The sequence below is a fragment of the Salmo trutta genome, chromosome 19, assembly GCF_901001165.1.
Source record: "Salmo trutta chromosome 19, fSalTru1.1, whole genome shotgun sequence".
In the NCBI taxonomy this organism is placed as follows: Eukaryota; Metazoa; Chordata; class Actinopteri; order Salmoniformes; family Salmonidae; genus Salmo; species Salmo trutta.
Window position 1 is genome coordinate 27346191 of NC_042975.1, and position 21226 is coordinate 27367416.

A 21226-nucleotide genomic window follows, 5' to 3' on the forward strand; every position below is an offset into this window, starting at 1 on the left:
AACATTTGATTTTAATTGAATTAGACATTGAGAGGATGAGAGGAGGATAGGGAGGGAGGTCTGCACAACAAAGGACCCCATGAGGATTTAACGTTACTTACTGGGGGTGGTGGGGATATTGAGAACGGGAGATATGATCTGGACTAGCAAACTGTTTCAGGAACGATAAGAGCTCAACTTTCTACATGAGCAACAACAGAATGGAGACACTACTAAGGAGTATAATACAACAATAAATGGTTCCACTAAGCTCATCATTAAACTCCAGTCAAAAAAGATCAATTAAAAAGCACAGGGAGAGAAAAGAAACATACGATTCTAGAAAGCACTGAAGCAGTCAAGATGAATTGCATCCAGATAAAGCCTGGGGGGGAAAAAAAACGCCAAAGGGTCAAGTCATTCCGAAGTCAACGAAACTGCTCAACCAGTCATTGTCAAGTTCATCTCACCCTGACTTAGACTAAGAGAATACAAATTAGAGAATTAAAATGGCAAAACAAAATGGAAAATGCATTAACTTTCGACTCTTCTCACGACATCCATTTTAGAAAAAAACATTCATTTGTGGGGCTGGAGACGAGCATTCAGCTGGCTAATTATCATTCGGGGCCTGGACCAGATTAGTGGGCTTAAACCTCTCTCTCTCTGCTCTGTCCACCAGAAGTTGAAGTGTTATTCCGGCTGACTGGCTGAGATGAGCCCTTATCGCTGTGTGGAGCTCCCTGAGAGACCGAGGAGCTGGGTCGCTGCACTAAGAGATGAATTAGGGGCCAGGACCAGCACCATCAGATAACACCTGATAATAACCTAGGGCTGCACGATATGGGCAAACAATGTAATTGCAATTTTTTTTGACCAAATATTATACATGCGATTATACATCAAAACACTTGGGTAAACTGTTAGATTCATAGAAATAGAATGATCGTTCTGATTTTATGTTTGGAATACAGTGGGCACTTTTGTTTTTTGTTGAATGCAGTTTTGTTTGGCATGACAACGAATGAAAACGTGTTGGTTAGTGTTTCCAACTGGACCCTAATTAGATCTAAGATGGGTACATTCAAAGTTTTTTGAATATTCTTTGCTTTTCCTAGTGTTGCACGGTATACTGAAACTTCTGTACTTTTTTGATACCACAACATGAAAAACAGTTTGGTACTAGAATTGGTTGTTACTTTCGGTACTTCTGTCAAATGTGTCTCACATCATATACGTATTGAGAGGATCAAGTCTGTCTAGTAATTTGTCTGAATCTTCTCAAGGGGACTATGGTCATTTATCCAGGCTACTTGACACAGCGCAAGCCACTTTTGAGAAGCAAGCGAGAGAAGACAAAATGCTGATCGCATGGCTTCTTCTAACAAAAACGTCATACCTCCACGCCGCCACCTTGTTGACAAAACTGGCTCCAGAAGTAAACTATGGGAATACTCGACTTACAGAGCAGATGAGGTAGCCTATGCAGCCAACAGTGCTAGATGTGCACAATAGCCTAGGCTTGAGGTGCATTTCAGGTAATACACTAGTGTCCACCATGGAACGGCTCATACGTAAAGAATTCTTCATTCAGGCTGCAAAGGGATTATTTTCCTCCATAACTAGCTTTAATGGTGGGAAGGTGGAAAGAAAAGGGGAAAATGTGTGTGCTTTCTTTATGAAACACCATCTTCCACCACCATGCTAGAGTGGCTAATGCTACTTTTTGATGTTGTGCCCCTTGTTCAGCCAGGGGTAAAAAACAGACTGCTGCAACCTGATTGGCAGAATGCGATACGCAACATCCGGGACTAGCAATCCTAGGCATTAGCCACTTTTTCTTTGCCGTGGTATCATTTCAGAATCGAGTATCGTTTTGGTATTGATTATTGCGATACTAAAAATGGTATCGGTATCAAAGTCAAAATTCTGGTATCGTGACAACACTACCTTTTCCTCTCTGATTAAGAACAAGCTGTTGCACAAACAATTCTGATATACTCCACTACTGGTACCGGCCTGTATTAGAGCAAAAGTTTACTAGCAAGATTTGCCATACCTCAGTGGATTTAGCTAGCTAGCCAGCCACTTGCAATTAGTATTAGGGGCTAACAAATTATTTGGGCACATTTGCAGCTTTCTAATACCAACTAATTAGCATTTTGCACTGAGAGAAAGTTACACAAACAAATTGTATAATATAGAAAACTTGGATTTTTATTAAGAAACAAAAGTGGAAAGCTGCTTCGTTCTTGTTTGGAAAAATCTGTTGACTGCATGTTGTTGTTTGGTCAATGCATGCAGAGTGAATCTCAAGCACGAGGAACTGCCTGCTAGAGAGGAACGGGACGGGGATTGGTGTGTGTGGGATTGGGAAGGTGCCAAAAGAGAAAAGACGGAGAGAAAACTAAATTCTCACAATAAATAAAACGTTTTAAAGAAAATGTGTGTTACAGACGGCTAAGTGGTGTTTAGAAATATTGCAGCCTCTTGCGATATGGATATAATTTTGATTAAAATCGTTCAGCCCTAGGATAGCCACAAATGTCCCCCCTCCCACTACCAACAGCACTAGCTCCCCCCATGCCACCTTCCAACCACCCACCATCAGCTCCTCTCCAGCCATGCATTGTTGCCTGAACACCTCTCCTCACCGTTCCTTCCTCTCTCCACAGTCGCCTGGCGCTGCGATTCATAACCAAGAGATGGGAAGTCGAGGAGAGAGAGAGGTAGAGAGAGAGAGGTAGAGAGAGGTAGAGGTAGAGAGAGGTAGAGAGAGGTAGAGGTAGAGAGAGGTAGAGAGAGAGGTAGAGGTAGAGAGAGAGAGGTAGAGAGAGGTAGGTAGAGAGAGGTAGAGAGAGGTAGGTAGAGGTAGGTAGGTAGAGAGAGAGAGGTAGAGAGAGAGGTAGAGAGAGAGAGAGAGGTAGAGAGAGAGAGAGAGAGAGAGAGAGACAGAGAGAGGTAGAGAGAGGTAGAGAGAGAGAGAGAGAGAGAGAGAGAGAGAGAGAGGAGGAAAAGGATGAGGGGAGAGCATAAGGACCATGCATCCTGGCTGTAGATTTGTTGTGTTGGAAAGGCAGCACTGGGAGTGTTACACAACAGCCCTGAGCAGCCGTCATCTTAAGAGACCAGCAGCCAATAATAACGCGGTACTCCAGTAGTCAATGATGAAAGAACAATTTTACTGGAGGCTCAGACTGTCACTCAAAATGCAGACTGTTTTATGAATGGCCATACTTGCTACGGTACGAACGGTCAAAAACAGATCGCAATTTGGGATTAGATGCGACAGAGTGAAATTTTCACATTTCAGTTCATCTAAGAACAGGCAGCCATTTTAAAGGCTATACAATCGAGTTCCAACTACTATCAACCCTGCAATTCCAAGCGTGCACTCGACCCAATCTAAACCCAATAGTGCAGGTGTTATTCCTGATTTGTTTGGGTTGTCTGTTTGTTTGCCTGGGATTGGGTTCGGTTATGGGGCTACTGTGGTGCGTGTAAGGAGTGGAGAGCTGTCTAGCAGTAGCAAATGGATTTGGAAGTGCCCTGGTGGCGGGAGCAGATAGGGTGGATAGGGGAACTGTTAGCTACGGCGCACATCTCCAGTTGCCACGGAAATCGAAACCAACAAGTAATCAATCAGCCAATGTGCTGCCTCCTCTTAGCCCTCTCATAGGCAAGGGTGGGGGTGGCGGGACAAACTCTGGAATTCATCTGGGGGATCCAGAGGAGACCGGGCTGTAGCTGTAGGCCTAGTATGCAAGCACACACACACAGGCTTTATCTAAATTAGGCCTATACTCACTATTAACACTAGTTTTCTATCCTGAACTTATGCTAGCAGCAACTGTATGGCACGCTACAACCCACATCACAGAAACTGAGTCTCACACAGACTTGAATGGATTTTCACATATTTCTTTAATCTTTCATTCACAGTGTCATGGACTTAATGGAGAAAGAATATGAATCGTGTGTGGGTGTGGACATGCCTTAGTGTGTGTGTGTGTGTGTGACGCTACATGTCTGTCTCTCTGCCTTCCTCTGACCCCTCACTCTAAACCCCTGGTTAGGGCCTTCTTTCCCAGACCCAAACTTCCAATCCACTTGTCAGCAAATCTCCAGCCCTCCCTGAAATTACCTCAATCGCTAATCATAATACACTGGGACACCAATTTACCAGCACCACATTCTCAACCAAAGGCCAAATTCACACTAAAAAGGGAAAAGTACAGACGAGGGGCAGAAGAAAATAAGAAAAAAGAAAAAGCATGTCAGCAAAATGCATTCCCGATCCCGTGTGGAAAACGTCGGCATGCTGATTCAGGCCTTGTGCACGCTTCTAATTTTAGGTCCACAAACCCCCATCCGTACCCATACTCACTCTACACACTCATGTGATTTGGCTGTTTTTTGCGTTCGGAATTCTCTCTCCCCCAGTGCAGATTAGTGAAGTCCCTTTAAACATGCTGACGTGAGTTTTCACACGATCAAACGGTTAGAATACCACAGCCAGACCCGTTTGAGAGAGAGAAAAAACGCGAACATAAGGTGCCCCATTGAAATATGAAACGATGTGCTGGTTCTCTCTCAGATGCTTACCAAAGTCTTACACAGAATAAGAGGGAGAGAAAATGAAGGGAGAGAAACTTGAGCTGGTCCAGGAAATCTATAGGCACTTTGCAGTTTTTGATTAAGTGTGGAGGTGTGTGCCTATAACAGTAACAAATGGATTCTATAATATTAAATAGAGAGTTCCAAGACGCACATATTAATTCATGGCCTTGTGTCAGATAAGAGCCAGGAGCCTCATTTGAAATATCAAAGCAGGGAGATCTTTTGTCTTGTGCTTTTAGCGGTGGAAATAGAGATAGGAAAAGAAAAAGAGAAGAGCCCAGAAGCACAGCTCTCATTGGCTTAATAATGCATGAAATGTGCTAGCGCAGTCTGGAGGCTCCAGCGCAAGTGTTTTAACTATTTATCATTGAACAGAATGCTAGTGCGGCCATTTTAACCAAGCCTATCCCCCCTCGACCCAGCCCTTTTCATTTGGGTTAGTTAATTATTCAAATGACATGCCAATCTTTGGAGCAATAACTGACTGACTAAATAACCATTCCCACCTCACCCCCTCTGTCCTTCTTTCTCCACGTGAGACATTTTCGGGACATCTGCCGAGGGGATGTAAGGTCATCCCACTTGGGCTTGGGCAACCTCCGTGAGACACAACCTGTAGAAAAGGTTTTAGAACAGTAGGCCTAAATAAGCTGCCTGAAATGGCAGTCCGTCGTTTCAAACGGGTGAAAAGTGAGGCCAAATGGCGACGGACACCATGTTGGCAGAGTTGAGCTGTGGGGAAGAAGAACCTATCCAATCTGGATAGACTCCACTTTACGCTTAGCCTAAGCACAGATCTAGGATCGGCTAACCCAACCTGCACCATAAAGAGGTAGGCTTCACAGCAAAACTGACTTAAGATCTGCGCTTAAGAACAACTTAAAGTTGTAAAACTAAACTACACTTCTATGGCACCACAGTGCAGAGCAGGCAGTACAGTCAAACCTCTGATGTAGTGGCATTCTGAGGTAGAACCTCTTAGTGGTTCTCACTAAAAACAGAACAGCTGGGGAACCTGCCTGTCAGCAGACCTCACTCCACTTGGCCGGGGGGAACAGGGGGAGAAACATGGGGTTTATTTGCAAGAATTTGTATTTCCCTTAACATGCAGGTTTGCCGTTTCACCAGCCGTCGGTCTTAATAAAGGCAGACGCGGCCCAGCCAGTAGAATGGGAAGGGAGGGAGAGCGGTGGAGAGGGGGGTTTCCCCTTAGCCTTGGAAGGGCTCCAGTGAAAACTGGTTGGAACATGGGAAACATGTTGTCAGACCAGAGGAGAAGAAAGAGCACGTCTGGCTTGCGGTTTCCCCCGAGCACGTTCCGTCGTGACAGTGCTCTCGCCGCCCGTTCCAGGGGCTCCCCTTTCACTACAATGCCCCCCAGGGCACCGTGCCGCTGCCAAACCCACACACAAATACACACATCCAACAAACACATACACGCACACATTCTCACATGCTGGCTCCAACCGCACTTCCAAGGCCTACTCTGCCACAATGGCAGTCAGATTACTCAGCAAAAACACACGCTTGCTCTCATCAAACCCATTTCCTGTAGCTGGTGGTAGTGATTGGCTGAACCTTCAAAGAACCCCATAATAGGCGGAGCTAGCACATCACATGTTTCGAGTGGAACAGGAATGTAAACTAACGGTTTTTCTGTGAGAGCACTGTAAATCATCAAGACGGAAATAGAATGCCTAATATACAGCTTGTCTCGATGCCATGTCTCACTCAATAACAGAGTAGCTTGATTTAAAACTGACCCAGATACAGCCAGGATTACAGAGGCAGGTTGGATACAGTAGTAGTCATTGCTAGGTGAATCCCATCCACGGTCATAGAGTACAGCGTGGCTGTTTTAGCTCTTTATCTGGGGTCTCTATGAGAGGGCTTGATAAATCCTAGTGTGGGGGAGAACAGGCCTTCCTTACAACCAGGTAGAGAAGACAACAGTACTGCCTTGTATGTATTACAGCCCTTACCTCGTAACCACTGGTTTTTTATTCAATAATCCAGGGCAGGGAGGGGGAGCAATTACAGGCCTCTGGCCAGACTCCTTATCGCTGGGGTGGAGTCTTCATGATGCTACTGATAAAGGACTACTAGGCAGTTGAATGAGGTTCAAATGGGTTTCTTTAAGGGGATGCAAGGTAGCAGTGACCTGGGCAGAATACACTAGGGCTTTCTCTCATGACTGGCTCCCCAGGAGGCCAGGCCAGTTTCCACTGGCCTCAGCCATTCTGGTAGGGGAAATTGACTATTTTAATCAAGTTACATAACAAAATCAGTCAGATAAAAACAGAGGTCGTAATAAAAACCCTAACACATTGGCTTTAAAACTGAGCTAAGCCAACGCTAAAAAGGTTCACAGGGGATTCTCAGAAATGCGTATAAATATATATAATTAAAATGTAGCAAATTTTCTGCATCATCAATGAGCTGAACTCCCTGGCCCGAAAAAGCGGGTGCAATGGAGAGAGAGTTAACATTACATTCCAACATAATGCATCAGGGATCTAAACATAATGGATGTTCCTGGATGCATTTACACCATAATAATCTGGGTCCTGAGTCCGACTAGGGGGGCCTAACAGAGTCCGACTAGGGGGGCCTAACAGAGTCCGACTAGGGGGGCCTAACAGAGTCCGACTAGGGGGGCCTAACAGAGTCCGACTAGGGGGGCCTAACAGAGTCCGACTAGGGGGGCCTAACAGAGTCCGACTAGGGGGGCCTAACAGAGTCCGACTAGGGGGGCCTAACAGAGTCCGACTAGGGGGGCCTAACAGAGTCCGACTAGGGGGGCCTAACAGAGTCCGACTAGGGGGGGCTAACTGAGTCCGACTAGGGGGGCTAACTGAGTCCGACTAGGGGGGCTAACTGAGTCCGACTAAAGGGGCTAACTGAGTCCGACTGGGGGGGCTAACTGAGTCCGACTGGGGGGGCTAACTGAGTCCGACTGGGGGGGCTAACTGAGTCCGACTAAAGGGGCTAACTGAGTCCGACTAGGGGGGCTAACTGAGTCCGACTGGGGGGGCTAACTGAGTCCGACTGGGGGGGCTAACTGAGTCCGACTGGGGGGGCTAACTGAGTCCGACTGGGGGGGCTAACTGAGTCCGACTGGGGGGGCTAACTGAGTCCGACTGGGGGGGCTAACTGAGTCCGACTGGGGGGGCTAACTGAGTCCGACTGGGGGGGCTAACTGAGTCCGACTAAAGGGGCTAACTGAGTCCGACTAAAGGGGCTAACTGAGTCCGACTAAAGGGGCTAACTGAGTCCGACTAAAGGGGCTAACTGAGTCCGACTAAAGGGGCTAACTGAGTCCGACTAAAGGGGCTAACTGAGTCCGACTAAAGGGGCTAACTGAGTCCGACTAAAGGGGCTAACTGAGTCCGACTAAAGGGGCTAACTGAGTCCGACTAAAGGGGCTAACTGAGTGAACACACAGAGAGAGCACATAGACCTGTGCTGTGTAAGTAACGCTCTGGATTAAAACTTAATCTGAAACGTCTGATTATCCCCCAAAAATGCTTTAATGAGGGATTGCAATGGTTTAGATGAGCTGATTTTAAAATCGCATAATACTCACTTTTGGTTTGCATTATTCTGTGGTTTTTATGTAACGGGTGAGAGATGCATTGGTGAGAGAAAAATGGGGGGTTACGCGCTTTAGAATGGGGGTTCATTTACAAGAGAAATTGCATTTACAGTTTTGCATGTTCAAACACAGGTTAAGATTAGCACAAGACCAGTGTTTTGTCTGGCTGGTAGGATTTTATTAATACTATTTTACGTGGATTCTGAACGTGGTCTCAAAACAAAGCCATTCAAGTCACCCTGGATAAGGGCAAAGAACAAAATCAAATTTAGATTAATGGATCTCTTTTCCAACCGTCTCCTTTCATGCATCCATATAGGAGGACAACCTATCACAGTGCAAATGGAGAGTGAGCCCTTTGAATAGGCTTACACGGCACCGCTGAAGAAACAGCATACGTCGCTTATCTACAACGCTAATGCTGCAGGTAGAGGCTCTGACTGAGGAATAGGCTCTTAAAAAGGGCAGTGTTTAAAATATGCATTGGCCACCAGCCAATTAGCCACCAGCTCCAGATATAGGCCTGCCAAGAGATCCAGTCAGAAGAGAAGGCAAACGCCTCAAACAGTAACAGTACCAGTCCTACTCTAGTCTACCACAGAGTCAGAGCTCACTTTTACACAGACTGAAAGTGTTACAGTGGATGTGTCCCAATACTCTGAGAGGGTCTCCTTTCCTTGTCTCTTCTCCTTCATGGCCCCTGATAAATGAAAGGCTAAGAGACAAGGATCCAGTGTAATCTCAGTCATATTGACAGTCAGGAGGATATGGTAAGACCTCTACTGTACATAAACTCCAACCTGGCTGCCAATGACTAATATATGTGTGGTGATCCGATTTCTGCTTCTGAAAAAGACTAATGAAGAAGGTTACTTACAGTGTAATTTGTTGAGGGGTAACAAAGACAATGGTCTATTCACAGGAGCATTTGAGATGGAGTGTGGTGGAAACAAGGGATAGCGAGAGAACCTGAAAAACCCACTACCATAGGGTCACATTTGCAGTGGCATAACCACCTTCCTTTGCTGACATGGCACTTTAGTTCAAGGGTTTCAATTATGACCAATGCAGCCTTTGTCAAGAGTTGTTCATCACTGTTCTAGACATAAACAATATCCTATGAAGGGGTGGCCATTTTAAGGGAGTGAGGGGTATATGGTTGTGCACAATGATCCTCCCAGCGCTAGGCTCGGCTAATGCTTTGTTTGGAGAAAGGCCTCCCTGTCTGCTTGTTCCCCAGCCTGCCTGCCTGGTAGGCTAATGAGGACACAAGGGTATAGAGGCATTGCACAGGGCTGGTTACTTCCCAGCAGCCCCCCAGGCTTCCCTGCCTGCACACACAAAGACCCCCAACCTGCACAGGCAGGGGCTTCTCAAAATAATTGCCCCTTTTTAGAGGTGCACTGTTAAAAGAGACCTTGGACATCAACAAAGGGAGGAGGGCGAAAGACACTCAAAACAAAGGGGTCCTCGTTAGGAGGGAGAGCCCGGTTTATTAGACTTAACCTGGGAGAAAGTGGTGACAGGGACGGCCTATTTTCCCAATGCTTTGGCCTGCTCTCCTCCACCATTGGGGCGCTTGTGCTGAACACTAAGTGGCGAACACTAAGTGGCAGAGTGACTGTCTGGAGTCCTGGGTTGACTAGCATTAGAAAATACCAGCACAGGCAGTGTGACCACAAATATATCCAAAGAGGTGACTAATACAATGAGGCTACGCAAGGACAAAGAACTGTGGTTTACCTGTTTAGGTCAAGGCAAGGGCAAATATTTCCAGAGATGCTAACTCAGAAGAATAGGTCGAAGGGCTTGAACTCAAAACCTACAGATTCCTCAATACACGCTCTGTCTCTAACAGTAGCAAACTCGCAAAGTTTCAGAAGGAGAATAGAAGTCTTCATCAGTGGAGTACATAAGGCAGTGTAGTACCACAGGAGAGGTGGCCTTCCAGTAGCCGCAGGGCGGCCCCAGGCTGTGGCTGCTGATGTGAAAACCGCAGGGAGAGGAAAACGTGCCCCTGGCCAAGAGACCCCGTTCCCCCTCTAGCCAGGGCTGCGCTTCCATCCCCGAGAAGGAAAACACCAGGCTCTCTCTCTCTCTCTCTTTCTCCCCATTCAAAAAGGCATAATATCATTTTCTAGTCACTAACAGCATCTGGCTTTCATTTCCAGGACTCCTGGAGGTTTTCAGGTCACTAATAATAACTATTTCAGGCAAAGGCAAGAGTTCAGCCAGAGTCTACCTCCATGCCAGAGAGATGTGAGTTACACCATTGACGGAGCCAATGAAGAAGGGGATGAGCCGACTCTACTGTGCCCCCAGGGGCCCCCCTCAGGGAGCTGGTTTTGTTTTGGTATGTAACAGCAGAGCCTGCCTGATGGATGTCTGTCTGGGGACTGAGAGGGAGGGGGGAGGGAAAGCTCAGAGGGCCAGCGGGGAGTCCAAGGTTCCTCTCCCAGTCCGCCAGCAGCCCTCTGGGAACAGTTACTTCCAGCGCTGGGGGAGGATTGGGTCTCTGGAGGTCCCCTCTGACAACACTTAATAATGCTGATGAAACTTATTTCTTTCTTTCTTTCTCTCTCTCTTTCCATCCCTCTTTCTCTCTCAGACACACACAGAAGGCTGGAAATGAGGGGAGAGCATGTCTTAATGCTCTGTGCTGCAGTTAAACTTCAGGTTTAGCAGAGGCTTATGTGGCAGTTTCTACCTTCCCCTCAGACTAATATGACAGGTTTAGAGGGCCGGGAGTCACTGGGCTAACCCGAATAGAGGAGGTGGTCAACTCAAGGCAATGTCTGTCAATGGCCACTGAGACAAGTCATGTCTCCTATGACTGCCACCTAATCGGGCAATGGAGGGCGTTAAAGTTTGAAGCACTTGGGGTCGAATCCAAATGTGAGAATACACCATACTCTCATCAATGCATGATTTAGGCTTGCATCGAGTCCAAGTTAGGTGCTCTTATCTCAAGTTAGGATTCGGGCCTAAGGGACTGTGTAGCATGTCAACCTAATTGGACTCTACTTTTTCAGTCTGTGTCCATAAAGAAACTGGTGTGCTGAATAGTCGCAGCTGCCACTTGTTATTGTAACACCTTGATCCAGTGCATGGGAAAAGTAGTTATGTGCCTTGGAGATACGGGACCCCATTACTCACACAAGTGTATGATTACAAAAGCTCTAAATGTAACACTGTTGCAATTTCTCCCCAATTTTAATGTACTAAACATCTGGGCCTGTACTTGGGCAGGTCAAAAATGGAAATAGAATTTTCTCCACACACACACACACACACACACACACACACACACACACACACGACTTTCCATTCCTCAAGGCCAGTTTTCTCTTGTTAGCCAGACTTCTGAGCCGTGAAGACAAAGAAAAGCAGAAGGTTTCTCAGAAGACACAGTGATATCACCCACAGCTCTTCTAATTTCTCAGCCCCCATTTGGATCAGTTTTATCCTAGTTTGTCTTAGTGACAAGCAGAAACCAGGCTAAATCCCCTTTATCCTCCGCTCTCAGGTTACCGCTAAGGATGCGGTGAACTGTCAGCCATGGGTAAGGTCTACGAGTTGATACGAAACACCATGAGCCACATCAGCAGATGATAACTCATCAGTGGCACAACAAGTCTATTACAATTCAAATCAGCTGTACTTTCAAGCACAAAATCCACTTCCATTAACTGTAGAATGGCCAATTAACTGTAAAATGGGCCATTAATGCGCTTCTAAAGTGAGAGCTTAGACAATCTCTCATTCTGACAGTCTGGGTTGCTGACAGTACATAAACTGCATTACCTCAGAAAGTGCGTCAGACAAGACGTGAGCATCTGTGTGAGAGCGTACAGTTGTGCTGATAAATCAACTCTGAGGGATAAACAACAGTGTTTCACTTCACCAAAGGAGAAATGTTAAACTAGGCTACGTCATTGGGAACTAGCGTCACTTCCAACACATTTATGACCAAGTCTATTAAATTATACAATCAGTTAATGTTGTGCATTTTACTTAATTTATTTGATTGAGTAAAAAAGGCAAAAACGACATACCGGTAGCCAGACCATATGGATAGTATGACCATCCATCACAGTCATGATATCAAATCAAACTTTATTTGTCACCTGCACCAAATACAACATGTGTAGACCTTACTGTGAAATACTTACTTACAAGCCCTTAACTCTTCCTTGAACTTCACTGTTGGTTAAGAAAATATTTTGCAAATAAAATAAAATAAAAAAGTAACACAAAATAACAATAACGAGGCTATATACAGGGGGTAAGGTACCGAGTCAATGTGCTGGTGTACAGGTTAGTCGAGGTAATTTGTACATGTAGGTAGGGGTAAAGTAACTATGCATATATAATAAACAGCAAGTAGCAGCAACGTAAAAACAAAATGGGGGGGGGGGGGGGGGTCAATGTAAATAATCCGGTGGCAATTTGATTAATTGTTCAGCAGTCTTATGGCTTGGGGGTAGAAGCTGTTAAGGAGCCTTTTGGTCCTAGGCGCTCCGATACCGCTTGAAAAGATATGGGGCTTTCCTCTGACACTGCCTATTATATAGGTCCTGAATTGCAGGAAGCTTGGCCCCAGTGATGTACTGGGCCGTACGCACTACCCTCTGTAGCGCCTTACGGTCAGATGCCGAGCAGTTGCCAAACGAGGCGGTGATACAACCGGTCAGGATGCTCTCAATGGTACAGCTGTAGAACTTTTTGAGGATCTGAGGACCCATACCAAATCTTTTCAGTCTCCTGAGGAGGAAAGGGTGTTGTCGTGCCCTCTTCATGACTGTCTTGGTATGTTTGGACCATGATAGTTTGTTGGTGATGTGGACACCAAGGACCTTGAAACTCTCGACACACTCCACTACAGCACAGTCGATGTTAATGGGAGCCTGTTGGGCCCTCCTTTTCCTGTAGTCCACGGTCAGCTTTTTTGTCTTGCTCACATTGAGGGAAAGGTTGTTGTCCTGACACCACACTGCCAGGTCTCTGACCTCCTCTGACGTCATCTCATTGTTGTCAGCAAACTTAATGATGGTGTTGGAGTCATGTTTGGCCACGCAGTCGTGGGTGAACATAGAGTACAGGAGGGGACTAAGCACACACGCCTGAGGGGCCTCAGTGTTGACGAACAGCGTAGGAGACGTGTTGTTGCTTACCCTTACCACCTGGGGGCGGCCCGTCAGAAAGATGTGTTGCTTCCTTGTATTGATCAGCATTGGTGTAGGCCAGTAGGCTACTTTATGAGAAAAAGTATATAACAAAAGGCCCCTGTATCTGTAGCATAGACAGTAAAGGTGCATGTCAGTGAGCCTGTCATGTAACACATTCAGTATAGACATGCCAGCACTCTGTCCACAGGACGCTCATCAATTCAGGCAGGTTAATAATTCATGAAGCAGGGAGGAAAAAAATTTATAATGTTATAGCTGGACACCGGTGGCAGTTCAGGATGGGGGCAGGGAACGGCGGAGGGAGGGAAGACAGGAGGGGAGAAAGGAGGAGGCAGCAGTCAGGGACATAGCGCTGGGGCAGTCAACTATACTGAATAGCACACCACAGCACTCTCTGCACTTCCAAATTTAATGTCCAATCTCTCAGCCTGACAAAATCGACTGAAGTTAACATGGGTGAATCTTATTGACAGCTAGCCTACAGCTAGTCTGCCATATTCAAATGGCAACTGATACTGGCGGGCTGGCAGGTGCTGTGAATGGAACATTGAAGAATTTTGTCCATATTCAGAATGCTGAAAACTACTGAAAATTCACTTACAATTTCAGACTACTAACATATTTTCTGACTACAAAAATCAAGATCAAGGAAGATATTGAACTATACTTATGGATGTGGACAGGGCCATGGGAGAGGCATCCATCCATTTAAATTGTGTGGCATAATAGAGCACTTTTCCAAAGTTTAAGAAATGACTGATGTGGTTGGTCAGGGACTTCTCTTTTCCCCCTCATCACTGAGGGGCCTATGTTCATCCCTCTTCAGGTAACTGACTGCATTATTCAAGGGTACAAGTCCGGGAGAAGCAGTAATGATATCAGTCTCTGGGCATTAGTCTGAACTTGGAACACTGTATGCGTACAATAGTTAAATCTCTATAAAGAATTAGGCCGAAAATATGTAGGTATCATATCTACTCATTGGTAAACATAACTGTGATGGCTTATCTTTTCACTGCTTGTGATTAACAGCCTTGTCTCACGGTCATAATATCGAGGTCATGGAGTATAATGTGACAGAAGATTATACAGGTTCGACAGATTATCTATTTCCAATGCAGCCCTACGTAATGAGAAACTAAACACAGAATCGCTGTGCTGAACAAAACATTCTGTGCTGTATTATATTTAGAAGGCTGACTGATACAGAGACAGGGGCTGCTCAGGCACTGTCTAACTTGGCAATCAGAGTGAGGTAACCCTGCCAGCCAGAGAAAGAGAGAGCCGGTTGTACTCCCAGGCAGTTGACATTTTGTGTAACCTGATGCAACCTTGATTCATGGCTAATGTGGACACCAGAGCTGAGTGGAAGCAAGAACAGAACATGGGTCCTCCTCCCTGGTTGCCTGCCTATCCGCTTAAGTAAAAATCCAGAGACCAGCACACAGAGAGAGAGAGGACTCACATGCACCAACAAAACACATTAACAACATCCCATGGATAAAACAATGGATGGAATAAGGTTGGCTACATCTTGCCTATTTATTCACAAGTCGCCCATCTTTCCACCGCCTGGCGTTTCCTGACAGTCTCTGTGGTTGGCTGCCTAGAACGTGCTCTGGTGTCATAATTGTGTGCACATTTGCTATCTGCAGTGTTCTGACAGGATAGTCAGACTTTTCAATCATTCCTCCGTGGAAGCTGAGAGGGCAGTTTCTGAGCCTAAATGGAGTGTGCTTTAATGGCCCCCCGAGCTGCCCCCCTCTGATTAAACATGGCATGTGAGTGAAATACTCACCCCAAAAGAGTCAGCCTGCTCCTAAAACATTTACAGCCCCACGTGGGGGAGGGCCTGGGGTTACTCCAACGCCCCACCAAAAAAATCAATATGGTCAACCCTGCAAAAACTCAACCCACATATTGAGAAATATTCTCTCAAGAAACATACCTGGAGGTAAAGAGGTTTTTGGAGAGCATTAGTCAGTGAAGCGTAGTTGTGGATGTTCTTTGAAATTCTAATTCCACTTTATGGTGATTGATTTGTACAAGAAATAAAAGGAAAAAGTGTAACAAGTGTGCAGACATTTGTAGATCAATAAAAAACAACAGGTTCTTTAAATTGTATGGGAATTCAGGCAGCAGCTGTGTGTATATATAGTCTGACCATTACCAATGCTGCAGGGAAAACACCAATGACTCCGACTTTAAGCAGCATAATAATATTACTGTGTTAAAAGGGCAACTCCGCCACTTTTAACATTTGGGTATTTAGTGATGTCCTACATAGATTTTGTGTAATTTTATAATTGAATGTCTATTGACTGTTTTAGTAGTCTCTAGGTGCTGAGCGATTAGTGATAGGGATGGGCATTTGACAATTTTTGACTTTGAGTACTGGCATGATTTTCTTTAGAGTACTCTAATGAAAAAAAGAAGCTATTTTTAGAACAAGGCACTGGAAAAAAATATTGCGCATTTATCTATATGCCAACAGTGAGCAACAATGGCACTTTTTTTATAACCATTACAGATCCTAATTGCTAAATTGCCATATATTCAGTCAATAAAAAGAACAAGTGCCATTTAAGATTGATTTATTGAAACTGTAATATCAACTGGTTATATTATATCGAGGAACACAGTCTTCAAAAAGGTAGTAACCTCAGCAGTTTGGCGCTTGCCTATGGCTGTGCAATGGCATAGCCTTGTTTTGTTCATTTAGCAGACAAAATGCTCTTATTTCCCGAGCCCTTATCACAGTCAAGACACCTATGTTATAGTAAAAACTGGATGTAATATAAAATAACAGAATAGTGTAAAGTGATTCGCATCTCACATCTGGAACAGTTATTCTTAAAGAGTGATCATTTGAAACGGGGCTCAATTTGGCAAGTTGAAAGACCAAAAAAGAAGACAGATTTTTGGTTTATATACAGATGTTTGATTTAGTTTATTCTGCCTGTGCCTTGGAATTCTCTAAATGGATGAACAATTCCACATTAAACACTGCATGGGGATGAATTATGGCCAGGACATCTGTTTGGTGAGTAGGCCTAGGCTTAATGATTCTGATGAAAATATGCTCTTTGTCTTCATCAAATGAATGTTTTTGCATATTGTCAGTGTGGAACCTGTCTATGTTTAGGAGGGTAACAGCCTAGTCTAACCATTTCTAAATGCCACTAGCAGTTTGCAAAGTAGGGTTGTCACTAACGTTACTTACAAAGTCATAAACCCTGCCCGTTTCTACCATTCCGCTTCTTAAAATCAGATTTTCAACCTAACCGTTAACCCTAACCACACCTAGTCGGAACCTTAAATGAAAAACTAAAAACTATTTTGACTTTGTGGTTGTCACTAGTTATCACAGCCACAAAGTAGACTAAACTGAAATTTACACAATTATTCCAAAACTTATGCTCATTGTTGGAACACATATTTCCCTACTTCAGTCAACCAGTCCATGTAGAATTTGTGATGAAACTTGTCATTTGGCAAGGAATGTGGCTTGTGTATCTCATCAGTTTGATACGTTTTATTGGCATTTAGACCAAAAGGTTTTACAGTATTTGAAAAAGAATTGATCTCTGGTTAAAGTTCCAGTTTTGACGTCAGTTCGAGTACTCATGCCCGTCCCTAATTAGTGCTTTTTGAGGACGGTTCGGTTTCGGTTAGATTATAAAAGAATCATGATTTTTTTTTTTTTTTTACATTAAATGTATTATGTGGGTTGAATACTGCAACACAGAATACAACTATTAATAAAAGTCCCATGATGGTAGTGACAGCTGATCACTTATTAACCATCAGTTATTCACATTACTTTAATTAAATATTTCAGTTCATGTGTATATTACATTTGATGACTTTATCATTTCATTCCAAGTCATCATCTCATCTCTATAGAGCTGCTGCCAATGCTGTCTGACAAAAATCACTATTTTAGTAGTTCTTCAAAGTAAATAAGACATACTTTTATTACAGCTGAATACCAACTATCAATCACTTAGATAATGTATTTTCAGGTAGATACCTCAAAGAAAACTTCTATGTATCCCCTCTTGATCGCGCATTCTTCTCTCATATGAGGCGTAAAAGAAACACAGACCTGACAAGTTTAGTCGCGGATTATGGTCATTGTAGTTAATTATCACGTTTTCTGCGCTAAACTATGTAGAACATTGGCCTATTGAAAACTTCAACTCCATACAACATCGCACAGTTCGGGCATATGATCATATTTATCTCCAGAGAAATTGTAGTGCAATGTGCGCATTGAGCTCACAGGAAAAAAATGAACAAAATGGAACTCAAACTTGACCGACATCAGTCAATTAGTTGTAAAAAAAAAAATAAAAAAAAAAAACACCAACATTTCGGTTACAATCGCACAGCACTAGTAGTCTTTTGATTGGATGTTACATTTTAAGAACCCTCCCCCTACACTCCCGCAGAAGGCATGCTGTATGTTATGTGTGTCACTGTTTTCCGTCCGGGTTGTTGTTGCCTATGCTACTTTCAAGTGCTAGTTTTTATAAGGACCCCAAAAAACTTAGGCAGTGGGAGAACCTATTCAAGTAAGTAAACACATTTTTACAATGTTAAAAAACAATGTGACTACATTTTGCAGCTTATCATATTGCATGCAAAGCCAATGCAGCCATAGGCCTACAGTATGAAGGCATTACTGGCATCTGTCATCTGAAGCAGAGATTAGCTAAACTCACACATTGTTTACATGTTGAGCAATATGTTCTCAATTTAAAATGATACCAGTAGACAATGTATATGAGGCAAACCATATAGCAGATGTTGTACATGCCTTTTAATTGCTGACATAAAATAGATTAGTGCAAATATGACCCTTATAATTTAGGTTCAGTATGAATATAAGGACGACAATTAGGCTACAGGAGATAAGCATTACAAGTGACATTTTATGAGATTAATTTCATGTGATTTAAATTCAATTTAGTAATGTTGCTTGCAAAATGATTGCATTTGTTCCCATAGATACATAGTACTGTCTATAACTAAACCTGGATAAGCTAGCAACTGGGTTAACACAGCTAATCTTTTAGGTTAATAATATTCTGTTTTTGTTAACATTTTGTTGGCTTTATAATTGTGAGAGCAATTTAACTAGCTAGTAGCTAGCTATTTAGTTATACAAGGGTAGCTGACATCTCAAATCAAACCTCAGGACACTGTCAGTAGCCGGCTATCACCCGGTACTCTAGCCTGGCCTTAGAAACTGCTGCCCTACATATATAGAGTCATGAAACACTGGTCACTTTAATAATGTTTCAACACTGTTTTACCTATTTTATATGTATATACTGTATTATAGTCATGGCTCATCCGATATAACTACACCTGTACACACTTGTTCTATTCATACAGTGCATTCGGAAAGTATTCAGACCACTTCCCTTTTTCCACATTTTCTTATGTTACAGCCTTATTCTAAAATGGAGTAAATAAATGTTTATTCCTCATCAATCTACACACAATACCCCATAATTACAAAGTGAAACAGGCTCAGAAATTTTAGCAAATGTATAAAAAAATTAAGATACCGTATTTACATAAGAATTCAGACCCTTTGCTATGAGACTCGAAATTGAACTCAGGTGCATCGTGTTTCCATTGATCATCCTTGAGATGTTTCTACAACTTGGAGTCCACCTGTGGTAAATTCCATTGATTGGACATGACTTGGAAAGGAATACACCCATCTATATAAAGGTCCCACAGTTGACAGTACATGTCAGAGCAAAAACCAAGAAAAGAGGTTGAAGGAAATGTCAGTAGAGCTCAGAGACAGGATTGTATAAAGGCACATATCTGGGGAAGGGTACCAAACAAAGTATGCAGCATTGAAGGTCCCCAAGAACACAGTGGCCTCCATTATTATTAAATGGAAGAAGTTTGGAACCACCAAGACTCTTCCTAGAGCTGGCCGCCAGGCCAAACTGAGCAATCGGGGGACAATGGCCTTGGTCAGGGAGGTGACCAAGAACCCAATGGTCACTCTGACAGAGGTCCAGAGTTTCTCTGTGGAGATGGGAGAAACTTCCAGAAGGACAACCATCTCTGCAGCACTCCACCAATTAGGCCTTTATGGTAGGGTGGCCAGACGGAAGACAGAGAATGCCAAGAGTGTGAAAAGCTGTCAAGGCAAAGGGTGGCTACTTTGAAGACTCAACTATAAAATATATCTTGATTTGTTTTACACTTTTTTGGTTACTTCATGATTCCATATGTGTTATTTCATAGTTTTTGTCTTCACTATTATTATACAATGTAGAAAAGAGTAAAAAAAAAAAAAAAAAAAAAAAACTGGAATGAGTAGGTGTGTCCAAACTTTTGACTGGTACTGTGTGTGTGTATATATATATTTATTCCGGACTCTGACATTGCTTGTTCTCAGTGGTTAAAAAGACCCGGCACCTATGACTCAAATGAGAGCAAGGCGAAGCTAAGACCCAGTACCTGCTTTGGTTATTTGAATTATCTAAATGGAAAATTGTTGTCCACATTTCAAAACAAAAGTAAGCAACATCAAAGTCAGACAACCCCCTAGTAGAATAGTAAACCTATTCAATTGTTCAACCTGTCGCATTCAATGCGAGAAAATAATATTAATCTCAAGACGCAATGCCCAGTCATTGTACAACATTCTTAATGCAACCGTGAGAACACACACCATTGAAAGCAGTTTTGATGGCCACTATTAAGAGGATCACAGATTTCTAGTGTTACAATTATTTCTCAAATCTAAGAAATTTGTAGCCTAAAATGCACCATTTTAAAACCTGAGTTTTTAGCAGCGGCATGGAATACGCACATTAGCAAATGCATAGGGAAGACAGGGATAAATGTAACAAGGGTCAGGTGTCACAGGAAGGCCTACATTATATTCACTCTACATGATCCTTGGTTGGCCAATGACAGTGGAATGGTTTTTTTGGGACATTCAAGTCACCAATATGTTGCTAACTAGTATTTAGACTTGAGTTTGTAATCTAGCAAATGTTTATTTTTATTTAACTAGGCAAGTCAGTTAAGAACAAATTCTTATTTACAATGAGGGCCTTATTTACAGTGACGCCTCTTGCACTGAGATGCAGTGCCTTAGACCGCTGCACCACTCGGGAGCCACAATGATTACCCCAATGGGGTAAATGCAGATGGGCAACCCTCAGCCTATTTATTTATAGCCACTATGCTGCATCCGGTGGGCTACATCAGGTGCTAATGATTATTGCTAAATAACACACCTGCCTGATAATATGGTCCAATATGTTATAGGGCTCATTTCCGGAGGGCAAAACTATATTTTATATGTCAGCATGATTGTATTTTCATTCATTTTGGAGTAGAGTGATGTTCTCACAGTCATTCTCACCCCAAAAATTGTAGGTTCCTCCGCAACCTGTAGTATGCTATGGTGTGTTTTTGTGTCAGTTTAACCACTGCACGTTCTGATTGCTTATTTTCTTGTTATAAAATATGTTGCGGTTATTGTATTGTTTCTAGATATTACTGCAATGTTGGAGCTAGAAACATAAGCATTTCGCTACACCTGCGATAACGCCTGCAAATCTGTGTACTTGCGTATAAAATAAACATTGATATATTTTTTGGGGGGTTATAAAGTGGTGGAATTGTCCTTTAATAAGACTGCATTTTGGCCACTGACAATATCACTTATCCATGGAGGCACAGGGGTATTGGACAAGATGAGAAAGCGATGTGAAATTCAGAAAGTTGCTGCTCATTAGTTTCATGAGCGGCAAAGTTACTGGCTTCATAGCTGGCTTTGATCTGTGTTTGTGCT

General features: G+C 43.5%; 1 protein-coding gene across 4 annotated transcripts in view; it reads right to left on the reverse strand.

Moving 5' to 3' along the window:
• LOC115154268 (homeobox protein cut-like 1) overlaps positions 1-21226 on the reverse strand; it is a 203485-nt gene that overhangs the window by 166172 nt on the left and 16087 nt on the right. The gene's annotated exons all lie outside the window — the stretch shown is intronic.